This window comes from Apis mellifera, linkage group LG12 (assembly GCF_003254395.2).
Source record: "Apis mellifera strain DH4 linkage group LG12, Amel_HAv3.1, whole genome shotgun sequence".
Taxonomy (NCBI): Eukaryota; Metazoa; Arthropoda; class Insecta; order Hymenoptera; family Apidae; genus Apis; species Apis mellifera.
The window spans coordinates 5,015,428-5,029,211 of record NC_037649.1 but is presented as its reverse complement, the minus strand read 5'-3'; the positions used below and the strand labels follow the sequence as shown (position 1 = coordinate 5,029,211).

General features: G+C 40.2%; 1 protein-coding gene across 2 annotated transcripts in view; it reads right to left on the bottom strand.

Moving 5' to 3' along the window:
- LOC409778 (storkhead-box protein 2) overlaps nucleotides 1-8,152 on the bottom strand; it is a 113,988-nt gene extending 105,836 nt beyond the window's left edge. The window contains exon 1 of one of the 2 annotated variants that reach the window (XM_006562213.3): nucleotides 7,093-8,152. The gene's annotated coding sequence lies outside the window, so the exon portion shown is untranslated. The remainder of the gene's footprint in view (nucleotides 1-7,092) is intronic. The other variant, XM_393271.7, reaches the window with a different exon arrangement.
- Nucleotides 8,153-13,784: the final 5,632 nt, after the last annotated feature.

The following is a 13,784-nucleotide window of genomic DNA, read 5'->3' as shown; positions in this document are numbered from 1 at the left end:
TATGTAAAATATAATAGATTAATTTTTGGGAACAAGAATTACGTATAGTTTTAATTAATATTTTTCTCCGATTCGACGATTACGATATTCGAAAACGAAGAATCCGATGCTTAATTATTTTCTAATAGCCCGGTAAAAACTTGCTTTCAATTTTTTTGAACACGTATAAGATGTGTAAAATATAATAGATTAATTTTTGGGAACAATAATTTTAATTTCAATTTCTTTCACTGTCTTTCAAAAATAAAATTCGATTAATCCAAACTATTATAGAAATTTAAATTGAACTTTATATTATAAAATAAAAAGATAGAGATAATATAATGAGACACGTGTAAAAATATCAACCCATCGAAAAATTCACAAACATAATTAAAAAATTTAAATTAAAAAAAAAAGCAATACACCGTGTATCGTATGATAAGCAGAAATTTAATAAGGAAGCATCTTCTAAACGGCTCGTTATCGATACAGGTGAAATCAAAGGGGGGGGAGGGCGAAGAATGCTCGATCGATGCTCGCTCGCCTTTAATTGGACAGCGTCGCGATGTTTCGGCACGCGGGTTTTCTAAACCGATTAAGAAGTAATTGCGGCGACAGCTTGCCCGGCGGCCTGGAAAACCGTACCACCGATATATATGCCTTTTTCTCCACCACCTCCACCGCCGATTTATCGTTTAAAACGGCCCATCGTTTCGAAACTGCGGAGAAAATAATCTAATCTCTTATCCCGGATAATTGAGGCGAGCACGGCCGACGAATTATCTCCCAATTATCCCGCGTTGCGGGATAAAAATCGACGCTCGTGCTTCCCTCTCTCGTGTCTGCCCTGCCAATTATTCCTCGTTTATTCCTTGATTGGAAACGATTGGAACAAAAACGGGAAACCGAATGAATGGATGATACAACGCGATTTTTATATTCTATATTCGTCGCGTTTTGTTTTTAGCAAGGTCGCAGATTGATTAATGGGGGGATACGTATGCGCATGTGATTACATGGTGATTAAATCGTACATGTCGTTGTCGCGATTATTACGTAAGTAACGTTGTTAGGAATTGTTACTATTGTCGAGGATAATAGGCGAACGATAAGCTTGTTTGATCTGCATATTTGAAGAAAAATTGCTATATATATCGATAAAGTATTCAAAAAAATTTTTGAAATTTATCATTTTATCCTCCAAGCGTAATTTGTTTGTCAAAGATTCCAAATTCGAAACGAAACGTCCTCGATTTCGTTCTGTCTTTTAATATTCGAATATTAGATTCCATTTTCGGTGCCAAGTTAATGCCGAGTTAATACAGCCACGCTTCTGCATTATGATCGAAACGGATGGAGGTTATCCAAGCCTCGTAATACGCGAGGAGTAACGTTGTTGAATCCAGGTCAAACGTGGAAGCCAAGTTTTTCTTGCCAACTCGCTTTTTTCCCCCCTCGACAGATTTATCGCGTTCCCCATTCATAGACGAGGAGGAATATGTTGATTCGAAGGAGGAAAGAAATCGAACACGAGGTGACGTCCACGAAGAGCCTTGTTAGTCGACATTGAACTTCCTTTCACTGTGTAATTGAATTAATCGCCGCCGATACTTCGTTGTCCCCTTCTTTCCTTTAAAATTCGCCTTGGGTCGTTGACTTTCTTGCTTTTGCGGGCATTGAAGTCTCTCTCTTTCTCTCTTTCTATCTCCAACCAATTTTCGTTCCATGTTTTATCGGAATCGAAAAAAGTAACACGAGTAATCGAGCTAGTAGATGATTTTTAATCTTGTATTACGTATATAAATTTCAAATGTGAAAATAATAATAAGGTTTTCCGAATCATTTCAAATGGAGGCAAAGAAACTCTCGAGTAGTAATAATAATAGTTGTACGATGATGTTTCCTTTTTGAGATATTGAAACGATAAATTCCTTTGGGATAGAGAGAGAGAAAGCAATTTTTCAGAAAGAAAAGGAATCAAACTCTATCAAAACTCTTTCATTCACAAAACTTTCTTCCAACGTCGATTCCTTATCCTCGACAATTCTTAACAGCATATAATCGTTTTGGAAATCAATCGCTTTTTTCCTTCCTCTTGGAAAAAGAAAACCTCCTTTTGTTCCCTCGCTCGATCCTTCCGCAATTTTTCCTCGTTTTACCAGCGACAAAAAAAAAGAAATGCGGGAAAACCGCACGACGATGCGCGACGGTTCTCGCAACCCGGCAGAAAAAGAAGTGAATCCGTTGGACGAGGAAGGATACGAATGGAACGTTACAGTTCGCAGACAGATCTCGGCCCGTTCACGCCCGAGCTGGCGCGAGTTTTTGTCGTTGCACAGGGAGGGAGAGGAGGAACCGGTAACCCTGGATTAACTTACTTTCAGCCGCAGCAGGCGCAGATGGTTGAATCGGCGAGCCCTCGAGATCGAGTTGTAAACACCGCCTAAACGGCGATCAGAGGCGTAAAAGGCATAAACGGCCTGCTCTCTCTGCCTTCGTGGACCGTAATTTTCCTCCCTGGTAGTGGAACAAGTGTACCAAGTCGGCCGTTTGAGCGACTTTAATCTTTTCTTTTTTTTTTTTTCTTTTTCCTCTCTTTTTTCTTTTTTTAGACGCGTGTTTCGTCTATTAGGTAACGACGATCATCATCGGTTTGCCGCAAGAAGAGAGAAGCCGCGGCTCCCTTTTCGGGCGAGGAATGGCTACCCTCTTTCGATGCAAATACGGGACGATCGGCGAGGAATGGCCGTTTCGAATCGTTGGTAATTATCGTGTTGGCCGGCGATGGTGCTTCTTTCTTGGAAGATTTATTGGAATATTCGTCGTTGCGGCTCGCTCTTCGAGTGACATAGAGTGGTAGTTGAGACTGTGAGAGTATATTTGCGCGTGTGTGTTGCGTGTGCAATTTACTTTCGATTTTGTACAAGATGAATGGACGAAGACTTGTTGTATTCGTAGAAGATGATTTCAGTACGGTGTGATGGATCTTTTCATTTTTTTTTCTTTTTTCTCGTACTCAAGGTCGAAGATTAAAATGTTGCAAGTCGAAAGTCTTGATCTGTCTCGATCTCGGCTATTGGACGAGATCGAAAATGCCGATTTCTTTTTTTAAATTCTTCAATTGCTAAACGATCCATATTTATCGTATCGAGTTTCAAGAATATCTGAATATTTTTATTAAACGGTACAATTTTATCTTCCATTTTGAAAAATCTTTAAGAGAGAATTCATAGAGTTTTTAAAATTTTAATCTTAGAGGATCCTTTCTTTTTCTTTTTCTTCTTTTTTTCCTCGAACACGATTCGATAATAAACTTACTTCTGATGAATTCAATTAGCGTTTCACACGATACAAAGGAGAAGTAAGTAAGATATATAATTCAATAAATATCTCGGCCACGATCTCGCGCGTTCACACGTATTCATATAACACGCGACCCCGCAAATCCTTCGATCAAATCGCGAGCGTATAAATCTCATTCCCCGCAAGGTTAATGTATTCTTAAAACGATACAATATTTTCTGCCTTCCCTGCACGCTGTAAATCGTTTTCAGCAGAGCTGCTGGACCGATTCGATCCCAGCCTATAAAAGCGCGTCCGCACGCGCGTTTTGACCGTGAATGAAGCGAACGTTGGACAAACGTTACGTCACCCGGAATATCTATTATTTGCATTCCTCTTCCGCCTGTTGAGACGAATCGCCGATCGTGAGATAAATCGAGTTCGACTGTTGCAGATGAGAATATTCTTTAACCTTTGATTCTTTTTATCCAATTTCAATTCTGGATATTATTCTTGTAATAATAGATCGTCGAATATTTTAAAGAATAATCGTCGAATGCGAAAGAATTAACAATTCTTCGATGAAAATGGTTTCTGGAATATTTTCGACAAAGGTCAAAGGTTCGGTTTTTTTCTTTTTTATATTCAACACACGTTGAATCGCAATAGTATCGCCGTGCGAAACAGGATTTATTAATGAAAAGAAAATATTCGAGCGATAAATTTCTCGGTTGGAAATAGGAGAAGTGTCTCGTGTAATCTGGTATAATTGAATGAAGACGAAAAGTGGATTAGGCCACTTTCCTTCGAGAAGGGGCGCAATCAGGCTTGATTATTATGTGCGCGAACTCGAACTCAATAACGTCCCCTGTTTTCTTCCCAGCTCCTCGAACCTAGATTACGTTTAATTACTATTATGACGCCTTGCCAACACGCGGAACAATGTGCACGGATTTCGAAACGGAGGATTCCACGGAATCTCTTTCACCGATGAAAGCAACTTTTTGTGCCAATTGATTTCAGAAATCAATATATTGATTTATATTTATCCAAGAATATTTGTGTGTCAAGCAATTTAATTAAATCGATCGCTTAGTTGATTTTTCAACTAAAAGTTTTAAATCTTTTTTCTTATAAGAAGATACTTTTTTCGTTATTTTTAGATTTCATCTGAAACTTAGAAATTAATTTGTATTAGTTATGAATAATTAACATGATTTTCAAAGATTGTTAGTTTTTGTTACAATGATCAGTATTCTAAATCTTTTCTATGAAAATCGTACTCTTTTTTTTTTCGATTTATATAATGTATCGAGAAGGAAATATTTTTTAGTCGAATAAAATTGTTAATATCGAATGGAAGAAGTGATCGAGGATTCGATCTGCAACGATGCAGATTTTTGTCACGATGCTTCTTCGACTCTCTTTTTTTTTTTTAATCACATGGTGAGTATGTGATTTTATAGGAAACGTACTACTACCATTCCTGTAAAAAAAAAAGAGTCATCGACCCCTTTAAAGAAATATCGAAGATATTTCGATGAGATTAATTGTGGAGAATAGAGAAATGGAGAATAAAAATGAAATTCGTCGTTGGATGGAACGGTGAAGGTGTTGGATTTTGCCTCGAGGAAACTTTTCTACATTTGCCTCGGTGTAACGTATTTACGAAGAATTCGAGAGGAATACACCGGTTTCGAGGACGTTTATGTGGGTCACCGAGGGAATTAAGTCGAACGTGTATCACTTGTTAACGACAATGGTGTAAACTTTGTGAACGGTTGATGGATTTCCACGTGTCCGGTCGAAAATTTTCGTGTACAATTATGATTACACGCTGCGTGAATGTTTTCTTCCAGAGTTTTCGATCCTTGAAATTTGGATTCTCATATTTCTTGTATCAGTACTTTTTAAGTTTTGATCGAATTAATCTAATCGTCCATTTTTTTGATCGATCGATTGAAAGTTGGATCGATGAATTTCAATTTATATTTATTAATATATTCACATTTGAAAAGCCTGGAAAATGAATAAAAGTTCTAGTAAGTTTAAAATTATTACATACGTGCCATTTTTCGTTTCCCTCTTAAATTGCATTTTAAACTATATTATATAGATACATCTAGATTTTCTTTTACCGATCCTGTGAATAAAATCAACAAGCTTGCGAATAATTATTATGATGGAATCGAATTTTTTCTCTCTCAAGTCGAATTAATATCATGCTGAAACTCGATTAATATCGTGTGTGCAAACATTAGATTACACGTACCGTTCTGCATGGATTTCTCTTACATGCTCGAATTATATATAATTATTCGATATAACGTTCGAGTAAAAATTATAAATTGCGTATAAAATGGTATACGTGTGCAAAGTTACAGCTATATTTTTTGTTACACGCAAAAGATCTTCGAATCGAAATGAATCGAAATTAAATTAAAACCTCAAACAGATCGCGTTACAAATCACGTTGTCCAAATATTTTTTTATCTAAGATAAAAATTTTAAAATCCACATTCCATTCCTTACTCTCGTTTCTCGACTACATATTTATTATCCATTTCTAAAATTTTCAAAATTCCAGCTATTGACACGAAGCTTAAATAAATGTCACGACAGAGAAGTCGTCAACTCGAAACAATCCTCTGAAGATCTCATTACGCGTCTCGTAGGTCAGCAAGGTTCGGTCTCGTGATTCGAGTGAATTGAATCGGCGCTGAGCACGGATCACCGCGATCCTGACCGTGCTGCTACCCTATGAACGATAATGGGAAGATGAAAGATCACGCCGCCAATTTTCCCTGCTCCATAATGCACCGAAATGATTTATTATCGTCGAACCAACGACGAGCACGTTTCCCACTTTTTCCTCATCAATTTATCCGGCGAAGAAATTTTCAATCTGTCCAAAATCTCTTATTAATAGCTCAGATTTAAATTTGTTGCCGTGAAAATTACGGAGGGATACGAGGAAAGGAAATATTCAATCTGTCACAGCGATTAGATTTATAACTTATATATTTATAACTATTTATCTGGTTCCTAACTTTTAGTTTCGCGTAAGAAAATTCTTAGCAACATGGATTCTATACAGAGAAGTGAAAATCCGGAAGAATCAACGATTTACACGTTTCAACGAATTCGATCCAATTAATCGATCTGACGAACAGGGAATAACAAGAGGACAATAGAGAAGATAACAATTAAAGCCTGTTTTCTCGAGAAAGAAGAAAGACTATGGGTGGGACACGCATTTTAGCCCAGTTATTTGCTCAGCTGCGTCGAGCAGAGAGCACGATCGGAACGGCCATTCTGTTGATACTGGCTAATTTCACCATCATCCCAATTTCCAAGCGGCAGTTCGTTTCACGGTCGTGACCCACGCGAGGATCGTGGCGTTCACTTTTCACGAGCCGACTCAACCCTCGTAGTCCCACGATCGCTCTCTCTCTCTCTCTCTCTCTCTGTAGAATAATCCCTCTCCGACATGGTGTCTACGCGGTAATAGGAAGATGAAGGATCACGGTGGTAATTTGCTCAGTCAACGGCCGGCGAGATCGCGAAGATTTATCACCGGTACGTTCGATGAAGAAGAGGAAGGAAGAAGAAGAAGTGAAAAGGGAAGGAGAGAAAGGGCAAGGGTAGAGGCGACAATGAGAGGGAGGGAGAGGGGAAGAGTGGAGAAAGAGGATGAGAGGGAGCGAGACAAAGAGTGATAGAACTCGAAAACCAGTCTACACGCGTCGCGTCGCGACGCGCGAGATGCCTGACCGCTCTTGACCCTCGTCCCAGGGTGTTGGAATTTATCGTGTTGGAAGGACTCACCTCGCCACTGATGCTCACCACGACGCTGCTCGGCCCTTCCTCGATCGGGATCCAATCTTATGTATGTACCTTGCGACCCGTAGAGGGAAAAGGGGGGAGTGAGAGGGCGGAGAAATATCTTCCGAAATATCCAAGAAGAAGTCGTTGGCGGCGATGGCGATTCTTTTTTTTTTTTTTTTTTTTTTTGGGGGGACTTGGTTGCTCGCCAGGCCCCTTTCTACCTCTTCCCTCCGAACCACCGGAGCACCGGAGGAACGAGTTTTCACTTTTATTATACCCAGTCAGTGCCGCGCGCGCCCCGTCTCTCCTCTCTCCTCTTTGTCGTTACACAGTTATCACAGTTTCTCGGAGGAGGGATCTTCCCCCCTCGTGTCACGCGCGGATCAAAGCGCGGATAACGATTCACGATGGAAGGGAATGCGTGTTTTTAACGATTTTTAAGAACAATATTAAGAAACACTGTGAAAAACCGGACAAGAAACACAAGAAGAAGCCGATCTCTCACCGATGTTCACCGATTTTCAGGATCAGGAAGAAGAACGAAGGAACGCAAGGAAGAAGAAGAAGAATATATATGTATATATACGTATAAGAAAGGAAGAAAGAGAGGGAAGTATCACGGGGATCACCTCCTCCTTTATATCATTCCAAACGTGTACGTATCCACGGAACGGATTTATCCAGAGGCACGATGTTTGTTGCGTACAATGCACGTTGCAGTGGTGATGGTGTCTCTTCACAGTCCTTCTCGATGAACGAAATCGGAGCCCCGGAGCACGGTATTATCCATGGAGTATCGGTGTCGAGGGGGGATGAGGGGGGGAGAAGGAAGAGGGAGGGGTGTCGGGGGGGATCCACGATCAGGAGCGTTGATCCGTGTGCACGACGAGCGTAGTTGTCGCGTTATACGGGACGACAGGTGCAGCGGCTGCAGCTGGCACGGTCGTCGGCTTCATACTGAAGGGGCGCCTCGACGCCGCCGGCACGCCGATGCTACGAGAAACTGGCTCTGCCACTGGCGACGCCACCGAAAACTCGGACCAAGCGCAGACTCTGCCCTCGCTCTACGCTTGCTCTCCGCCGCTGTCCTCCACCTGCCCCCCTTCCTTCCACCTCCTCCTCCTCGCTGCCATCGCGAGTGGGGAGGACGGGGAGAGGGAAGGGGAAGCGCTCGTGCTTCCACCTTCTCCTCTTCGCCGCGTTCCACTTCCTCTCCCCTCCTCTGTCGCCGTCCCCCACTCCTCGTCCGCGAACCCCCACCAGGCGTCTCTGTGACCGCGCTCCCCACCTCTCTCCTCGCTTCCCTTCCCTCTTCTCCTCGTTTCGCTTCGTCTCGTCTCGTCTCGCCTCGCCTCTCCTCGTCCCTCCTCGTCTTGCCGCGCCGCTTGATTCATTCTCCGTCGGCCGCGTCGTTCTCTCCACGGACGCGGCGGGCATCGCTGATATTCCAGCACTTCGTAGCCGGTCCTCGATGGATGCTGGGCGAGTTCCACGCGTTCCGGTAGGTCGGTGCCGGTAGGTAGAACCGGACCGGCGGCAAAAACCGATTGCGTTTCGAGATGAGGGAGAACAGAGGGGGGGCTGGCTCCCGCTGTTGGCAGGGGCCTACCGGCTTGGAAAAATGTTTCACGCGATGGACCCCTTCGATGCACTATCGTGAAGGTTTATTTATCTTTATTTTTTTTTTTTGTTGGAAGGAGAGAAGTTTGGGGATTATCGAGGAGTTTTTGGGGTTATCGAAGGATAAGAAGGGTTGAGTTACGAGGGATTTGATCGATCGTATCGATCATTTTTTATTTTGTATAATTGGATGGATATTGTGAAACTGATATATGTTATCGTGATATACGTTAAAATTATTCTGTTGATATTTTCATTATCGTTCACGTTTATTTCGAGCGAAATAAAATTGTGAGAAAAAATTATTGATCCAGAATTCAGAAGGAATTGAGAATCATTCGACATATCGTTGCCAAGTATTATCTTCGTGGAAGGGAGGGAAAATAAGATGTAGGATCGAAGATAAAAGAAACATTCCGTCGAGGAATTCCTCGCATGCAATACACCAGAACACTTTATCCACCTTATTGACCATTCTGGCTCGGATTAAGCTAAAACCTAGACAAAGTTGTGCCGTTTTAGAAAGGCTGTCGTCAAACGTCTTGCGTTTCGTTGAACGCGCGATCAAGGATCACTGGTTGCATTTTTCGAGGCCTTGCTCGAGTATAAAACAAATGGAGCGGATTTATCGAGCGGAGAGGCGGTATTAAGCCGCGTGGAAAGCCGGTCACCGGTCTCGTCTCCGATTCCACGATCCCATCCTTTTCGCGAACGACCTGCATCTCGAAAGTATCCTCCTATCGTTGAGATGGAAAGTGGAATGTAAAACGTATCCACGCACTTGCTTTGACTCGAATCCAACGTTAAACCGACGATTCTTCTGCGTGTATGCGAGCTTTCCTTCCGTCGTGTGGGTGGGATTTCCAGAGAGATCGAGAAGGGGAGCTCGCGAAGGGGCGAAGAACCCTCGTAATAACGTTCGTCGCCTGATGATCGTCGTCGAATCAAAGCTGTCTCCTTCGAAATTCGTGGTGAAAGATTTTTGCGGTGTGCGGCGCCTCGAAAATCTGGTCCCTCGAGATTGCTTCCTCAAGGTGTGCGTATACATATACCGTGAAGATGTAGTATAATGTAATAAGGAAAGTATTCCAAGGATGAAATTGTATTTGAAAGAATGCGCTGAAACATTGAGGGTGGATTTTTTTCACAAGCATCTCAAATATATTTTCTGTCGAAAAGGAGATTGCTTTATGTGTAACTACATGCATTATGCTTTTTTGAGCGTATTTTACTCGAATTCTTGCTTCAAATTGTTCATCAAAAAGAAATATATCATAATGAAATAATTTGAATAAATATTCCATGAAATCATTTGTCTTCTATAAATAAACTAATTATTTCAAACAACATATTACATATTACATTAATTATTTTTCATTTGATATTATATAATACTTCTACTTACAAACTTTCATTAAAATTTTCCTGTAATATTTTCACGAGTCACCACTGTATATCTGTATTCTCTCTCTCTCTGTGAAACGTGGTTCCTCCAGCGCCACGAAAATACGGCGATTGTCGAAACGACAATCGATTTCTGCCACTCTGTAAATTCGAACTAGCCGAACATAATATATCACTGATAAAATACCCGAGGAACTGGAGGAACCAAGAGTAACCGTGTTTCATTCAAAGCAACGAGCGTCTGACGATGGTATTCGAGGGGGAGAAAAAAAAAGGACGAAGAGGACGAAGAGGACATGTGAAATAGTGACAAGGAGAGTGGGTGGGGCACGCATGGGTTGGATGGAAAAAGAGGTTGAATTGGAGAAAGAAGAAAGGATATATGTATATATTCTCGCGAGTGGAACAAAATGATCCCGTGTGTGGAACAAAATGGTCGATAGAATTTATAACTTTCGCACTCGGGTTAATACTTGGCTACCTCCTGGTCGAGGCTTATCGACCAGGTTGCACTTGTTTTGTACAGCTATCGGTGTAAAGATCGAAAATGTCGCGGCCAATTTCACGAGTCGACGAGTATTCACTGTGTATATATATACAGGGTGTGCCAAGTTTTAATCGTCGATACGTTCTACGTTTGAATAATGTACAATGTATTGTACAAATGTAGGTTGTTTATAGCTTTTCTTTTTTTTAATTATTGATCGTTATAAAATGCAGCGAAATAAAATAAAATAAAATAGAATATTCTTGAGATATTTAAATAAGGTCTCGACTCGAAGAATAACGAGACACCGTGTGTTATAAGGAAAATTGTGAAATGTTTCCAACATTTTTCTTAAACAAATTAGAAAGTTATATCATAAATAAGAAATATCGAGTAATAGACTTCCGGTTATTGCGATACAATAATTTTTAATTTTAGCTTGTTTATGCAAGCTGTCTGATAAATTCAATATTGTTCTGATTAACTATTTTCATTATAACACTCCACAGAATTTAATTCCATCGTGAAATAAGAAATCTTGCATCGATGCTTTTTCATTCTCAATATAACATAAATAGCTGTGATAATAAAATATTTTCTTAATAATGTCGACAGAAATTATTTTTCAAACTTTTGACCGATCTGTTTTCAAATATTTTATTACAAATATTACTAATGAATTGAGAAATTATTGTATCCATTAGATACAATTAAAAACCATATACAATACTACTATCGATATAAAAATATTCAAGGAAATGTAAATGGAAGAAGATTACAATTCTCTATCCCAGTCCAATCATAAGATACGATCTTAAAATTAAAAAAGAAATTTTCATGCGTGATCCTCATGATCTATATCATCAAAAACCGAAATTTTGACAAACATTTCCATCATTGACGAACAAACAAAGATACACCCTATGTGTACAATCTAAACTCGAGTCGCAAGGCGGCTTTGAACGCAAGAGGGGGCGAGAGGGGAGGCAGAAACCTCCGCCTGTGCCCCGAACGACTTTCCTTCAAATCGTGGGGACATTTTACGTGGCGTCGGTTGACATTTACAGTGAAATCCCGACCGTACCCGGTCGCCTACCATTTGCCTCAATGACATCTCGGGGATCTACGGTTCTGCCGTCCCCAGAACCTGTTTTCGTGTCGCCCGTGTTGTTCCTGCTTTGGCCCTCTTGGACGCGAATCCGCGAATCCAACGTCGTCCACCGCCTATCCAACGTCGTCCACGTATAGGAGCTTGTTGTATTCCCTCGCTTGGCTCTCTCGCCTCGCGCGATTTAATCGGCCCTGTCGTGTTTTCAACGGTTACATTTCGAGGCACTTCGAAATGCCCGATACCGGCGCGCAGGACATTCTTCTGGCCGATATCTTATCGCGATAAAAGGAACGCTTGGTTTAGGTTTAGTTTTTGCTGCAAAATTTTGAAGTTTCTCCATTCTTCCGTTCTGGAAACGAGAGCAGATCTTTTTAACCTTCCTGTTTCGATTGGCAGAAATTTGGAAGAAAATTTATATTGATATTTCGAAACTAAATAATTAGAATAAATTTATTCGAATAAACTTCCTGGGAATAAGGAACGTTAGAAGGGCAACAGCTGTTACGAAAGATGTAATCCTCATCTTATTTAGGATTTAATTAAAGATTTCTTTATACGTATAAATCAAAACCTTGATGTCTCACATATGTATCCTCTTATATTCATTTCCTTCATAAATATTCTTACTTCTTATTTCTTAATATAGATTTGAATAATTCATCCAATATATCTTATTAGTTATGTATTAAAAAAAAGTAATTTTTCTCTTAAAAAAAAAAAAAGAAAAAGGAAAGAAAAATAATTTTCAAGCTTCTTAAATGAATGTAAGATTTAACTTTGCAATTTTTTTTGCATTCTTTCTTTTTTTTTTTTTTTTTTACTAAAGGCAGCTCGCTATTCAAAGCGTATGCAAGCGCTTTGAAATCGCACTCGGTATTTTTCGCCGTTCGGTTGGTACTACTACGCGAGCGTGACTCAATGCGTTTCATTGCGCCACTAAAACAGAAGCCGCTTGCGCGCGGTGAATTTTAATTCGCCGAGATTAATATGTGAACAACTCGACTTCCTGCCCATAGATGGATCCCGGTGTGCTTTAAGCCGGAAACGATGCTGAGGATAATTGCACAGGTAAAACGAGAGGGATACAATTTCGCGATATCGCCTTCGTTTGGCTTAGCGCACGTTCGTATCATTCTGTTACGTGTATTAAACGTGCTTATGGGATTAGAGGCGAAGGATCGATGGCTTGATGCGACAACAGTTTTGCATCTCTCTTTAAATATCTCTTCTTCGAGCTTTTAGTTTAAAATTCAACGATTGTGCAATTTTAATTTACGATTTAATTAAATTCATTTAATTTATATCGAATAAAAAATTAATTATAGTTATACACTCTTCAATATTTATATCGAATACTATGTTGTATAAGTTTATAATTACTTATATAAAATAATTTTGCAATCAAACAATAACTATATTCTCTCTTAATAAAAGATTTAAATTAATCATTTTTTTTTACAAAAATTTTATAAAAAAAAATATCAATCGGACTAAACATCATCAATATTGTTCAATTATAGAAAGTAAACTTATCCCGTTAAAAAAAAATTTCATCCCGAAAGGATCGAATTCTAACAAAGAAATATGTTTAAATTTATTTATAAATCATTGTTTCAATTCGTTTTGTACACTGTACACGGATGGATCACTAAGAATAATAATCGATCGAAAACGTATCTCAATTATAATTTACCCCGCGTATATATCTCCTGTTCGGAGTGTTTGCACTCGGAGTTCTTCCGCGGAAGCCCTTCCATGGATTCTGTAAACACTACCGTGGAACGTCAATAAATTTTCCTTGCGATATCTGCCCACAACGGATCGTTTGTTTGCCGTTGAAAAATTTTCGGGAGGCGACGTGGTGGCAGCTGAACAAACACCCGGTTGGAGGCGAGGGAGGGGGAGGATGAGCCCTATTAATCGGCGAACCGCTTTCAAATATTTGAGGAATCTGTTGCGATACCGCCTCCTTTCGGTGAATAATACATTATCACGCGGTAATTAAACAACGTTTCGTGGAAGCCGTGTGAGAAATGGCACGGCGCTCTGCCTGCCCCACTGCTCTCTATA